Source organism: Cupressus sempervirens, chromosome 4 (genome assembly GCF_028749045.1).
Source record: "Cupressus sempervirens isolate cs-2001-9-10 chromosome 4, ASM2874904v1, whole genome shotgun sequence".
In the NCBI taxonomy this organism is placed as follows: domain Eukaryota; kingdom Viridiplantae; phylum Streptophyta; class Pinopsida; order Cupressales; family Cupressaceae; genus Cupressus; species Cupressus sempervirens.
The window spans coordinates 786,119,172-786,131,579 of record NC_143121.1 but is presented as its reverse complement, the minus strand read 5'-3'; positions in this window follow the sequence as shown (position 1 = coordinate 786,131,579).

Sequence of the window (12,408 nt, the reverse complement as noted above, 5' to 3'; positions counted from 1 at the left end):
TGATGATAATGATGAAGAGGAAGAAGAAACCCAAGCCCAAGCACCACTTGCGTTAAATTAGGGTATGGGAGAAGACCAAGAAGAGGAGGAGACTAAAGGTGCTATGGGAGAAGAAACCAATGAAGTACCTACTCTTACCAAGTCAAAGAATAGGAAGGCTAAGACCCAACCAATGACTAAAGCTAAGAATATAGCTAAGCCAAGTTAGCCCAAGCCCACTGCACCTACCACAAGAGTCATCACACGTACAACTACACAAAAGGCCATGGAAAAGACAAAAAAATAGAACAAGGAGATCAAGAGCAGAAGAGACCAAGAAGGACGTATGTGGCACAAACAAATTATGATGAAGAGAAAATAGATTCAGATGAAAACAATCAAATTAAGGTGGTGAGTCATAATCCTCTTTTAGATCTTGACAATTTATATGAAAATGTTAGAAATTATGTAGACCTATCAGGATTTGGTAATGTTGATTTTGATAATCTAGGTAAAGTAGAGAAAAATCAAGTGGAGGAGGCCATATATGCCATGATGGAAAAATCTAAGATAGTCCCACTAGCGATTGCCAACTCAATGCCAAAGAGTCTATATGATAGAGTTGAGCAAAAATGGCACTATTTTTTAGACTTTGAGAAACAAATTAGAGAAACATCTCTAGCCCAAGTGATGCCTAAACTGAAAAAGAGACTAATTTCTAAGGCTATGAAGAAGTATGCAATTAGGTTTGTACCTAAATGCAAAGCCTTCAACATTTTACAAAAAACATTGAGGATGTTGTCAAGAAGACCACTCAAATGTGGAAACTTACTTATGCGTTGACAATAATAAAGGAAGGAGAAGAAGAACCCATTGAAGTAAAAGATGATGAAGAAGATGATGATAAAGATGACACCATTAGAGGTGGAATAAAAATGGAAGTAGATGACAGGGCAACAACTAAGCCAGAGAAGCTAGAAGAATAGAATGCACAAGACACACAATTACCAAGTGTCAATCCTCCACATCTCACAAGTGAAACTACTGAAATAGTAACTGTCAAGGATGTTTCTAATCTATCAGCTCAGAACATCAATCCCCTTATTGGAGATTACTTGAAGAAGATCTTACATTAGTCCACACTAAAAATCAAACTTTGTAATAATCTTATTTTGGTGAGTGTGGATGAGTTACAAAAGTTAGTGATTGATGTTGCAAGGGAAAAGGTGAATCCATAAGAACCACCTTCTATCATCCCTTTAGTCACTAATGTACAACCTTTGATCCAAATGCCAGAAGATGCATCTAACAAGGTTGATACAATTGCCAAGATTGATTCAATAAAGAAGAGCACAATGGAAGCACAAGTTGCTACTATAGAAATAGGTCAGATAGACTTATATACACCTACAACACAAGGACAAGGTGCAAGTCTAGTCATTGTGGAAAAATAGGGTAAGGCTGAAGAGAGTGAGATGACACCACAACTAAAGGAGAAAACTGCCATCCAAGCCCTAGTAACCTTACCAATATATGGCACTCCATCAAGTCATACTCTTTAGAAGCTAGGCATAGATGCTACAACACTGTATATCTTAGTGCTAAGCCTAAGTATATCAAAGGGTGAAGAAGTAATTCTATATGGAGATGTGAGCCTTGACAAAGAAATAATTTTGCATAAGTATTACTATGATACTATGACTATAGAACAAATGGGCATATTGTAGCAAACCCTAGTAAGGAAAAAGCATCAAGAAATGCCTAGAAGGGAGCACAGACAAAAATAGGCACTACAAGATATTAAAGACATCTTTTTATATGCATTTAGTTTGTCAAATCTAGATGAGAACAAGCCATTAATGGAAAAACTAATAGATATAGTGGTAAAGGTCAGTAATGAAGACCTAGATACTAATGCTAAATTGTTAGAATGGTCAAAAAAGAAGTTCCAAAACAACGAAATGGGAAAATATTAGGTGACATAGCACTAACACAAGTTAAATTGGAAACTAAGGTTAAGGATGTGAAGAAGGTACTTGAGAACATATTCTCATTGTACACTAAATTATGCAATCCATCACTCTTCACCCAAGAGTTTAGAAGTCACATTCTAAGTTTGGAGAGCCTAATTACTACACTAGGTGTAAAACTACCAACGAATCTAGCTCAAACTAAGAAGCACTTTAGGACATTTCTTCAAAAATAGAGTCAGTTAGCTGTATTAATAGTAGATGAGGCCAACATAAGGGCCAAACTGACTAGCATCCAAGCAACCCTCACCCCCCATATTGAAATTTTTCATAAGGAGCTGGGCTATTCTGAAACCCTAATGAAGAAAGACCCAAATGTTTCTACCTTAGATGGTCTAGTCCACCTTACTACTGAGCTAGCAATCCAAATCAAGCCATTGGATGTAACATGTGAGAATTGGGATGTAGCTCTTAAGATGATATTAGATGTCCATAAATATTTTCTAGACAAACATACAATAAATCTATAACCCATTTAACATAAGTGCCAAAAAGGGGGAGAATAAGAGATAAGAGATAAGATAAAGGAGGAAACATATTTTTGGAAAATGAAATAGAGCAAAGGGAGATACAAGGAGAGTAAGAAAGAGAAAGGAAGTATCAGATAAAAGAGTATCAACAAAACAACACATGAAGTCAAAATGTATTAGTAGAGAAACATTTACTTAGTAGGAACAAAATTTTTTGGATACATAATAGCCATATCAACTCAAGGGGAGTTATCAAATTTTGAGGTATCTAAGTGATTACGATTTTTTAAAATTTTAAATTTTTGTATGTAAGTCGAGTTAAGATATGTTATGCTCATGAGATAAAGGATATTAATGTATATTCAAGTGTTTTTGACACTCATGTCAAAGGGGGATATTGTTGATCTTAGATTAGTTTTGACAAGTGAGTGTCAACACACTTCTGTTATTTACTTAGTTTATGCCAAACTAGTAGTACATGCCAAGCACAATATTTATGCATATAGACCATGTCAAGTCATAGTGAGTGTTGAGCCACTCATATGTCGAGCCATTCATATGCCAAGTCACTCAAGTGCCGAGTAGATGGTATATGCCAAGTGACACAGGAGTCGAGTAAATAGTGGATGCCAAGCAATACAAGTGCTAAGTAATAATAGATAGATTAGTGTATGCCAAGAATTAGAGACTTTAGATGTTGAGGAAGATAGTTTTGACATATTTATTTGTAAAGGCACAAACAACTATGTAAACCATTTTTGAGCCAACTTAAGATTGAGTTTTGATATTTTGGAGATAAGGACAAATCTCAAGTTGGATTCCCTATGCAATTACATGCAGACAATCAAAAAATGGGAAGGATTAAGTAGAAAAATGGATGAATATCAGTCATAGATTCATACCTAACCCTAAGTCACTAAGTCTTCTTAAGGAGGAAAAAACCCTAAAATATTAAGGAGTGAGTGTATAAGGAATTGAAGGAGATAAAAGATAATTTTTCATGTGCAAACAGAGCATTCATGGTGGCTTAGAATTTATGAAGTCAAAGTATATTGCAGAATCAGTTAAGAGTAGAACAAAGGATAGAGAAAAGGATACAACAAAGAGACATCTAATTGAGAAGGATCAAGAACATATTTCTTAGAGGTGATATGTTATCAATAAATCAAGTGCTAACCAGATGATCAAAGCTAAGACATTCTAATAGGCGATTTTAGTCAAAATCCCTTAACAGAGTAGTCCTAACAGGTTATATAAAATCATTTAACATGGTGCTTACTTAATTGTGAGTTAATGTCCTTTAACAAGGAAAAATTCTAGCAAGGTGTTGAAATCCTCTAACAAGGTGAGACCTAACAATATTTGTAAGCCTTTAATAGGGTAGACCTTTCATAGGGTATATCATGTTTCATGGTCAAAACATTGTAACCTTCATTAGATACACTTTATTACTATAGTAGTGAAGATTTTTGGGTGTCATCCCCACGAAAATTTTATCTTCTCATTGGATGGTTTTAGGGTAATAATATCTAGTGTCATATGTTTATAATTGCTTATGTGTTTACCTGATTTAGACATATATGCTTTACATGTTACTTCAATTTACTCATTGAATGTATGAGATGGATGTGTGGTGAAAGTTTTATGGGTCCAAGTTTAACCTACTGATTTACCCCTCCTTATAAGTTTACCTTTCTTAATATAATTCCAACAACTAGGAAACTACTCCTCCATGTTTTTACATATAAGATGAAAATACTAATGCTTAAAAATTATGTTAATGTAGGAGCATCCTAGGTGTAAGATTAGTCTTGCATCACCCAAAAATATTTAACTTTATTTTTTTGAATAAAGGTTGTTTTAATACAAAGTTGTTGTATGTGGACAATTTTTACTCAGTAGGTTAGTTATATGATCTTAGAATGTCCTAATTTCAGAGGTGGAGGTTCATCTCATTCATATCAGCCTGCCAGTTTAGGCTCAATGCCATATCATAAGTATTAGTGGAGTTACTATCAATTTTTGGTATAATTATTTTGTACAAAAACATTGGGCTTAGTTTTGAAGGCCTAAACATTCCTATATGAGGCCCAAAAACTTGATGGATGGGTTCTTACACAAATCTATGCCTATAGATTAAAAGCTGAGGATTCTGAAAAGTGGTTATAATAGAAAATTGAAGCAATGATTCAAAAGTTATGGCCTTCCAAAGTTGGGTTGAGAAAACCTTCCAAATTAAATGTCGAAAAGATATTTGGCTGACTCCATATGTATTGTTAGGGTATGTAGGTCCTAGGTATTAATTTTAAGTGTTTAGAACCTTCCTAGGTGGCATAAAATTATCTACTTAAGAACTACATGTACATTGTCTAGGATAGCTCTGGATGAGAATTCACAACTTTTTCTTGTAGATTACTATAATGAAGGCACCCATGTGGTTTAGCATATTGTAATTTTGAATTCTATAATTCTGTAGTTGCAGAAATAATATGAAGCCCATATTTTTTTCTTGCAAATTGTTGCTATTTCTTTGTTTCTATTATGTTTTTATGGTATTAAGGGGAGAAACTTTCATCAATTGGTACCAGATCCCAAGCTCCTGAGTATATGGAAAGATCATTGACTATGAGGTAATTCACACTAGGATTGTGGTTTGGGCTACGTGTGTAGACCAATTTCTGATTGAAAGGCAGTTTTCACTAGGGTTTTAGCGGAAGCATAAAAATGTCTCCATGAAGAGAGTGTGGAGGAATAGTTGTAGGTGTTACACCTATGGGTTTTATAGCCCTCTAAAGGAAAATACAAGCATTACAAGAATAAATACACAGAGGAAGGAATCTTTCTATAGGAGATGACAAAAGTGAGGATGAAAGAGAAGAAGAAGGAAATGTTGATCAAGCATTAGTAGATGAAGTTCTTAAACCAAAGGAGGAAAATATTTTTAAGGCCATTTCCAAGTTTGGAAAAAGACCTAAGTTTGATGTTCCCATATTTTTGGGAAATATTAACCAAGAATAATTGATTGATTGGATCAATGAGTTGGAAGAGTGCATTGAATATGAAGATCTAGATAGGGCCAAGGTTGCGAAGGCCAACCTGAAGAATCATGCAAAAATCTAGTGGTAGGAGATCAAATTGGAGTGAAATAGAAAATGGAAGGACAAATCACTAGATGGGATAAAACAATATCTAAAATGAAGTGACAATTCATTTCCATGGATTATGAGATTGATCTATTGAAGAAAATGCAAGGGTTGAAGGAGACAAGAAATTTTTTTCAAGAGTATATAGAGGTGTTCTATCGAGTTCTCATTGGAGCTAGCCATGCAGAAGCTGATAAGGAGAAATTAGCACATTATCTTTATGGGTTAAGGAGAAGAATTTAGGAGGAGCTAAGTCTTTGTTTGAATAACCAATATTAAGGAGGAGTACCAGTATGCACTAAGAGTTGAGAAGAAGCTAACAAAAAAGTATGATAACAATAATAGTAGAAGAGGTCATGGTGAAATATCTAGTGGATGGTCTTATGGAGGCCAAAATGATGATCAGAAGAAAAATGATGAGGCCAATAGTAAGATTTAGAAATAAAGAGGCAATAATTCTAATCATTTTCATGACCAGAACAATAAAGATCAAAGAGGAAGAAGGCAAGGATCTAGAAGAGGAGGTTTTTGTAGAAAATTCTTTCACTATGGAGAAGGAGGGCATAAAGAATTTGAATTCTCCTATTGGAAATGAAGGAATGATAGAAGAAATAAAGGCTAGACTAGAGTTATGCATGTTGATGAAGATGTCATATCATCACATTCTAAAGATACTAAAATAGGAGAACTCCTAGTAAATAGAAGAGTCATGATGAGTGCAGAGAATGAACTTGATCAAAGAAGGAGCTTGTTTTGCACAAGGTGAAATTTGGAAGATAAGTGTTGTGATGTGATCATTGATGGTGGAAGTACTAAAAATATGGTGCTAGAAATATGGTCTCAAAGTTGAAGCTAAATAGGTAGAAACACCCATGTCTATATTGTATTTCCTGGGTGCAAGATGACCACAAGGCCATGGTCAGTGAGCAATGGTCAATGAAGTAAAATATTGAAAGCTACTAGGATGAGATGTTATGTGATATCATACCTATGGACATATGTCATATTTTACCAGGTAGGTTGTGGTAGTTTGATAGGCATGTTGCACATGATGGCTGTTCAAATACCTATATGCTAGTAAAGGATGGAATAAGACATAAGTTGAAACCATTAAAGGATATAGATGAAAAGGTATGTAGTGCTTATAAAGTCTACTTTTTTAATGGAAAGAAGTTCCTAGAGGGTATGAAGCATGAACATTTTTTTTTTGATAATTCTAGAAGATGACAAATAATAAGTAGAAGAGGTACCTAAAGAAGTTGTAGATTTTTTGGAATAATTTCAAAATATTGTATTTGATAATATGACTAATGAATTACCACAAGTAAGGAAGATTAGTCACTAGATGGATTTGATTCTAGGAGCCAATTTTCCAAATAAGGAAACTTACATAATGAGGAGTTGAATGAACAAGTGCATGAGTTATTGCAAAAGGGGTTTATTCAGGAGATTTTGAGTCCTTGTGCTATACGAGTATTACTAGCACCTAAGAAGAATGATGAATGGACAATATGCATAGATTATTTCCTTATCAAAAAGATCACAATCAAGTATATATTTCCATATTGTTTGATGGATGATATTATGGACTATTTGAGTGCAGATGTGTATTTCAAAATGGTAGATTTGAACAATGAATACCATCAAATTCACATTAGGGAAGGCAATGAGTGGAAGATTAATTTCAAGGAAAGTGAAGGATTGTACAAGTGGTTAGTCATGCCTTTTGGGATAACTAATTCATTGAGAACTTTTATGAGGCTCATGAATGAGGTACTGAAGACATTTCTAGGTAGGTTTGTCATTATTTACCTAGATGATATTTTGATCTTTAGTAAGATCTTAGAGGAGAATTTGATGCATATTAAAAAGGTGTTTGATAAGTTGAGGGAAGAAAAGTTGCTGATAAACGTAAAGAAGTGCAATCTTGTGAAGGAGTTGGTGTACCTAGGATTTGAAGTTTTAGTAGAAGGTTTGAAAATGGACCTAGAGAAAGTGAAGGCTATCATTGAGTGTCGTACTCCAAAGAGTGCTATAAAGGTAAAAAAAATTCATGGACTAGCTATTTTTTATAGAAAGTTCATAAGTGGTTCTAGCACTATTTGTGGACCCTTGACTGAAATAATTAGAGGGGATAGGAAATAATTTAAGTGAATCATAGGAGTAGATAACAATTTTACTTTGTTGAAATAGAAAGTTAGAGAGAAACCTATTTTAGCACTTCCAAATTTTAACAAGGAGTTTCAAGTAGATTGTGATGCTAATGCTATTTCAATAGGAGCTAATTTGAGCCAAGAAGGTAGATATGTTGCTTATTTTAGTGAGAAGTTGAAGGATGCAAAAGAATATATTATATTTATGATCATGAATTTTATGCTATAGTTCAAGCAATTAAGAAGTGGAAATACTATCTTCTTCCCAAGGAGTTTGTCTTGTAGACTGATCAAAAAGCTTTTCAATATTTGAATAGTCAAGAAAAATTAAACCAAAGGCATTTGAAGTGGGTTAAGTTTGCACACAGTTATATATATGTTTTGAAACATAGGAGTGGGAAGTCTAATAGAGTTGAAAATGCTCTTAGTAGAAGATAACTTTTTCTAACAAAAATGCAAATTGAAGTGGTTGGGTTCAAGGAAATCATTAATTTGTATCTAGAGGATCCTGATTTTGGTGAAGCATGGAAGGCTTGTACATAACCTATCACACTTGGTAGGAAAAATTGGTTGGATTTCATAATCCAAGATGGTATGTTATTCAAAGGAAGCCAGTTGTGCATTCCAAGAAGTTTAATGAGAAGAATTTCATGAAGGATAAGCATACTTGAGGATTGGCTAGATAGTATGGTAGAGATAAAACCATCTTTTTAGTTTCTAAGAATTATTACTAGCCACAATTGCAGAAAGATGTTAAGAAGTTTGTACAAAGTTGTAGAGTATGTGAGATGGAAAAAGGAGTGAAGCAAAATATAGGGTTATATTAGCCATTACCTATACAAGAGAGACTATGGGAGGATGTTAGCATGGATTTTGTTCTTGGATTACCATGGACTCAATGAGAGCATGATTCTATTTTTTGTGGTAGTTGACAAATTTTCAAAGATAGCGCATTCATTTCCTACAAGAAGACTAATGATGGTGTTCATGTGGTAGAGTTGTTTTTTAGAGAAGTGGTGAGACTACATGGTCTACCAAAGAGTATAGTTTCAGATCAAGATACCAAGTTCATAAGGTGTTTCTAGAATACATTGTGGAAGAAATTGAAGATATATTTGAAGTTCAGTTCATCACATCATCCTAAAAATAATGGAAAAATAGACATGGTGATAGGAGTTAGGGGAGTTTTTTGAGATGATTGGTTGATGATAAGCCAAAAGGATGGGATCTATTTTACCATAGGAAAAAAATGTATATAGTAAAATTTTCAATAGGAGTATGGGTAAATCACCATTCTAGATTGTATATGGGAGTAGTCCCAAACTTTTTTCTAAATTAAGGAAATTGGATAAAGGAGAAATAAGTAGTGTTGAACTAGAATAATTTGTTGAACATTTGAAGAATGTCCATTAGGAGGCGAGGAAGCATATCATTAAGATGAATACACAATGTAAAGCTAATGCATATGTGAGAAGGAGGTATAAAGAAATCTAGATTAAAGATGAATTCATGGTTCATTTGAGAAAGGGTCATTTTCCAGTGGGTACATATAATAAGCTGAAAATGAAGAAGTTTGGACCATGCAAGATAATGAAAAGGCACGATTCTAGAAATGTCTATGAAGTGGAGTTTCCAACTGAATTTAATATTTCACCAGTATTTAACATTTCTAATTTTATAGAGTATTATGAAGGGGGTGATGGATATGAAGCAGTACAAGTGTTGTAGAGTATTCTAGTAGCTAGTTCAGCTACAAAGGAGATTGAGGAGATACTAGATAATTGTGTTGGCAAAAGTACAAGGAACCAAACTTATGAAGAATATTAGGTGAAATGGAAAGGGGGCCCAGAAGAAGACTAATCATGGCTAGCAAGGGAGGAGGTTGAAACCATCTTATTTTTCCTTTGAACACCTAAGATGTGATGGTGTCACTTCTCAAATTACCTAAAGTGTCTGATGTAAGAGCATCATGGGTGTAAGACCAATATTGCATTACCCAAAAATATTTCATTTTTGTTATTTGAATAAGAGTTTTCTTAATGCATTGTTGCTATTTGTAGAGGATTTCTACTCAATAGTTCAGCCATATGAGCTTAGAATGTCCTAATTTTAGAGGTGGAGGTTCATCTCAGTCATTTTAGCCTATTAGTTGAGGCTTAGTGTCATATCATAAGTATTGATAGAGTTATTATGGACTTTCGATATAAAGTTTTCATATAAAAACTTTGGGATTAGTTTTGAAGGCCTAAATGTGCCTAAATGAGGCCCAAAACCTTAGTAGATGGGTGCTTGCACAAATTTGAGCATGTGGATCATAAGTTGAGGATTCTGATAAGTTGTTATAATAACCAATGAGAACAATGATTCAAATGTTATGACCTTCTGAAGTTCAGCTAACTAAAACTTCCAAAATAAACGTCAAAAATGTATTTAGTTGACTCTATATGTAGTTGTAGGGTTTTTTGGCCCTAGGTATTAAGTTTGAGTGTCTAGAATCTTCCTAGGTAACATAAAATTGTCTATTTAAGAAATGCTCGTACATTGTCTAGGACGTCTCTATGTGCTAGTTCACAATTTTGTCTTGCAGATTATAATAATGAAGGTGCCCGTGTGGATTAGCATATTGTAATTCTAAAATCTATAATTCCACATTTGCGATAATAATAAGAAGCCCATGTATTGTTCTTGCATATTGTTGTTATTTCCTTGTTTCTATTTTGTGTTTATGGTATTAAGGGAAACACCCTTCATCATATATCAATGCAATTCACCCTTTATTATTAATGCATAATAATCAAAATGTAAAACTTTATACTATAATTCTTTGTATTCCCTTAATCTATTAATAGAGAATGGTATACAATATTCTAAACTTTTATTAGTTATGAAATCATATTTTATGAATAAGCATCATAAAATGCCCATCAACTAGTACATGCCCATGTTTACTAGTGAGAATAATATGTTTATTATCCTTGAAAAAGTTTGTGCATGAAGCTAAATGAGCTATGAAAAGTTTCATTCTCATTAAAAAAAATTAATGATTAATTTATCACAAATCATAGTTATTTTCTATTCACATTAGTAAGCCTTAGCCTACCATACTCTTTGAAAAATAAATATTCAAGTCTCAAGACATTTTGTGAAAATCCATTTTTTGTCATAAATGACAAACAAATAAATGTGATATATTTCCTAAATCGCATAAAGTTTCTTAGTAGAAACCTAGTATGATGGTTAATTAAAATGTATGAAACAAAAAAAATTGGAGTTTACTTCAAATTTATTAGTTAATGATGATAAGTTTATAACCTTGTAGGAAGATTAATGTGTAGACATGAAAGGACGAATTTTGGATTTTATTTAAGATTTTCTAGTTCATGATAGCAGATTTATAATTAGTTATACTAGTATTTAATAAATTTATTTTGCACACGCTCCCAAAGAAATCAAAGAGAAAAATGAACAATAGAGGGTATCATTGTAATGTCAAGATATCCATGGCCAATCTATTTATACCAATGAATTTGATGAAATTTGGTAGAAAGGGGATTTATTACTTGCATGAAAAATTTTTACTCTCTTACATCCAAGAATCAGAAAAGAATAATACTTCTTGATAATTCATAAACATGAGACTTGGAATCATACGTATATATAATTAATGAGATGAAAGGTAGTTGAAACCAAATGATATTAATATTTGAATTAATAATTCCCCTATTTGGGATTTTTCTCTTTTGTTTCCTGGTGATTATTCTAAATATTTTCTTCTACTACCCAGTTTGGTGTGTTGACTCTATCATGTCTAGTTTAGACCTCTGATAGTATGTGTAAGTGAGAACATCATAGAGAGAATAATATAGTGTATTTTTTGGGTACTTTTAAAAATTCTAATAAGAATTTATTTTATTTTTATGATGATAAAATCAAACGTTTTTATTCAAAAGAAAATATGTTTGGCAATAATATATGTTATTGTTAAATTATAATTGATTAGGATGCATTGGAATGTGAATCACTTAGTTTGAATTTTCATAACTTCTTGTAAGAAGATTGAGTTAATGTAATTCATGTTAAATTAGATATGTTATTTAGGTATGTATAAATAGTTTTCAATTCATTTCATATGTTGTTTCCAACATTCCTTGTCTTTTGTTGTTCAAGAAATTTCATCAGTTCCATGTTTGGCAATTGTTAACCAAAATACCCTCTCACCAAAAAATCAAATTCAAATGATAATTCACTCAATGGTCACCTAAGGTTTTAAAATTAGAATTAGGTATATCTTATGTTGTGCCTTGGAATTTTTTAAGTTGTGACTATGCAATTCGCATAGTCATAGTTTATTGAGCATCAACCAAGGTCAAGATGACAAGGGTGTGACTGCTTGTTATCACCTAATCACATGTTTATGTTAACATGCTATGATTTAAGTTGTGATGGTGTAGAAAATTTAGGTCTTTAGTGCTTCAAAGACATATCTTGCACTATTAAATCATCCATATCTACAGCTAACACATGGTCACAACAAGTTAAGAAATAGTTAAAGGTTAAGTAGCGAAGTACTAATCCCATCTAGTTCACTTGGTCTCAAAGGTCAGAAAGAAGCCTTGGATTAAAGTGGTGATCG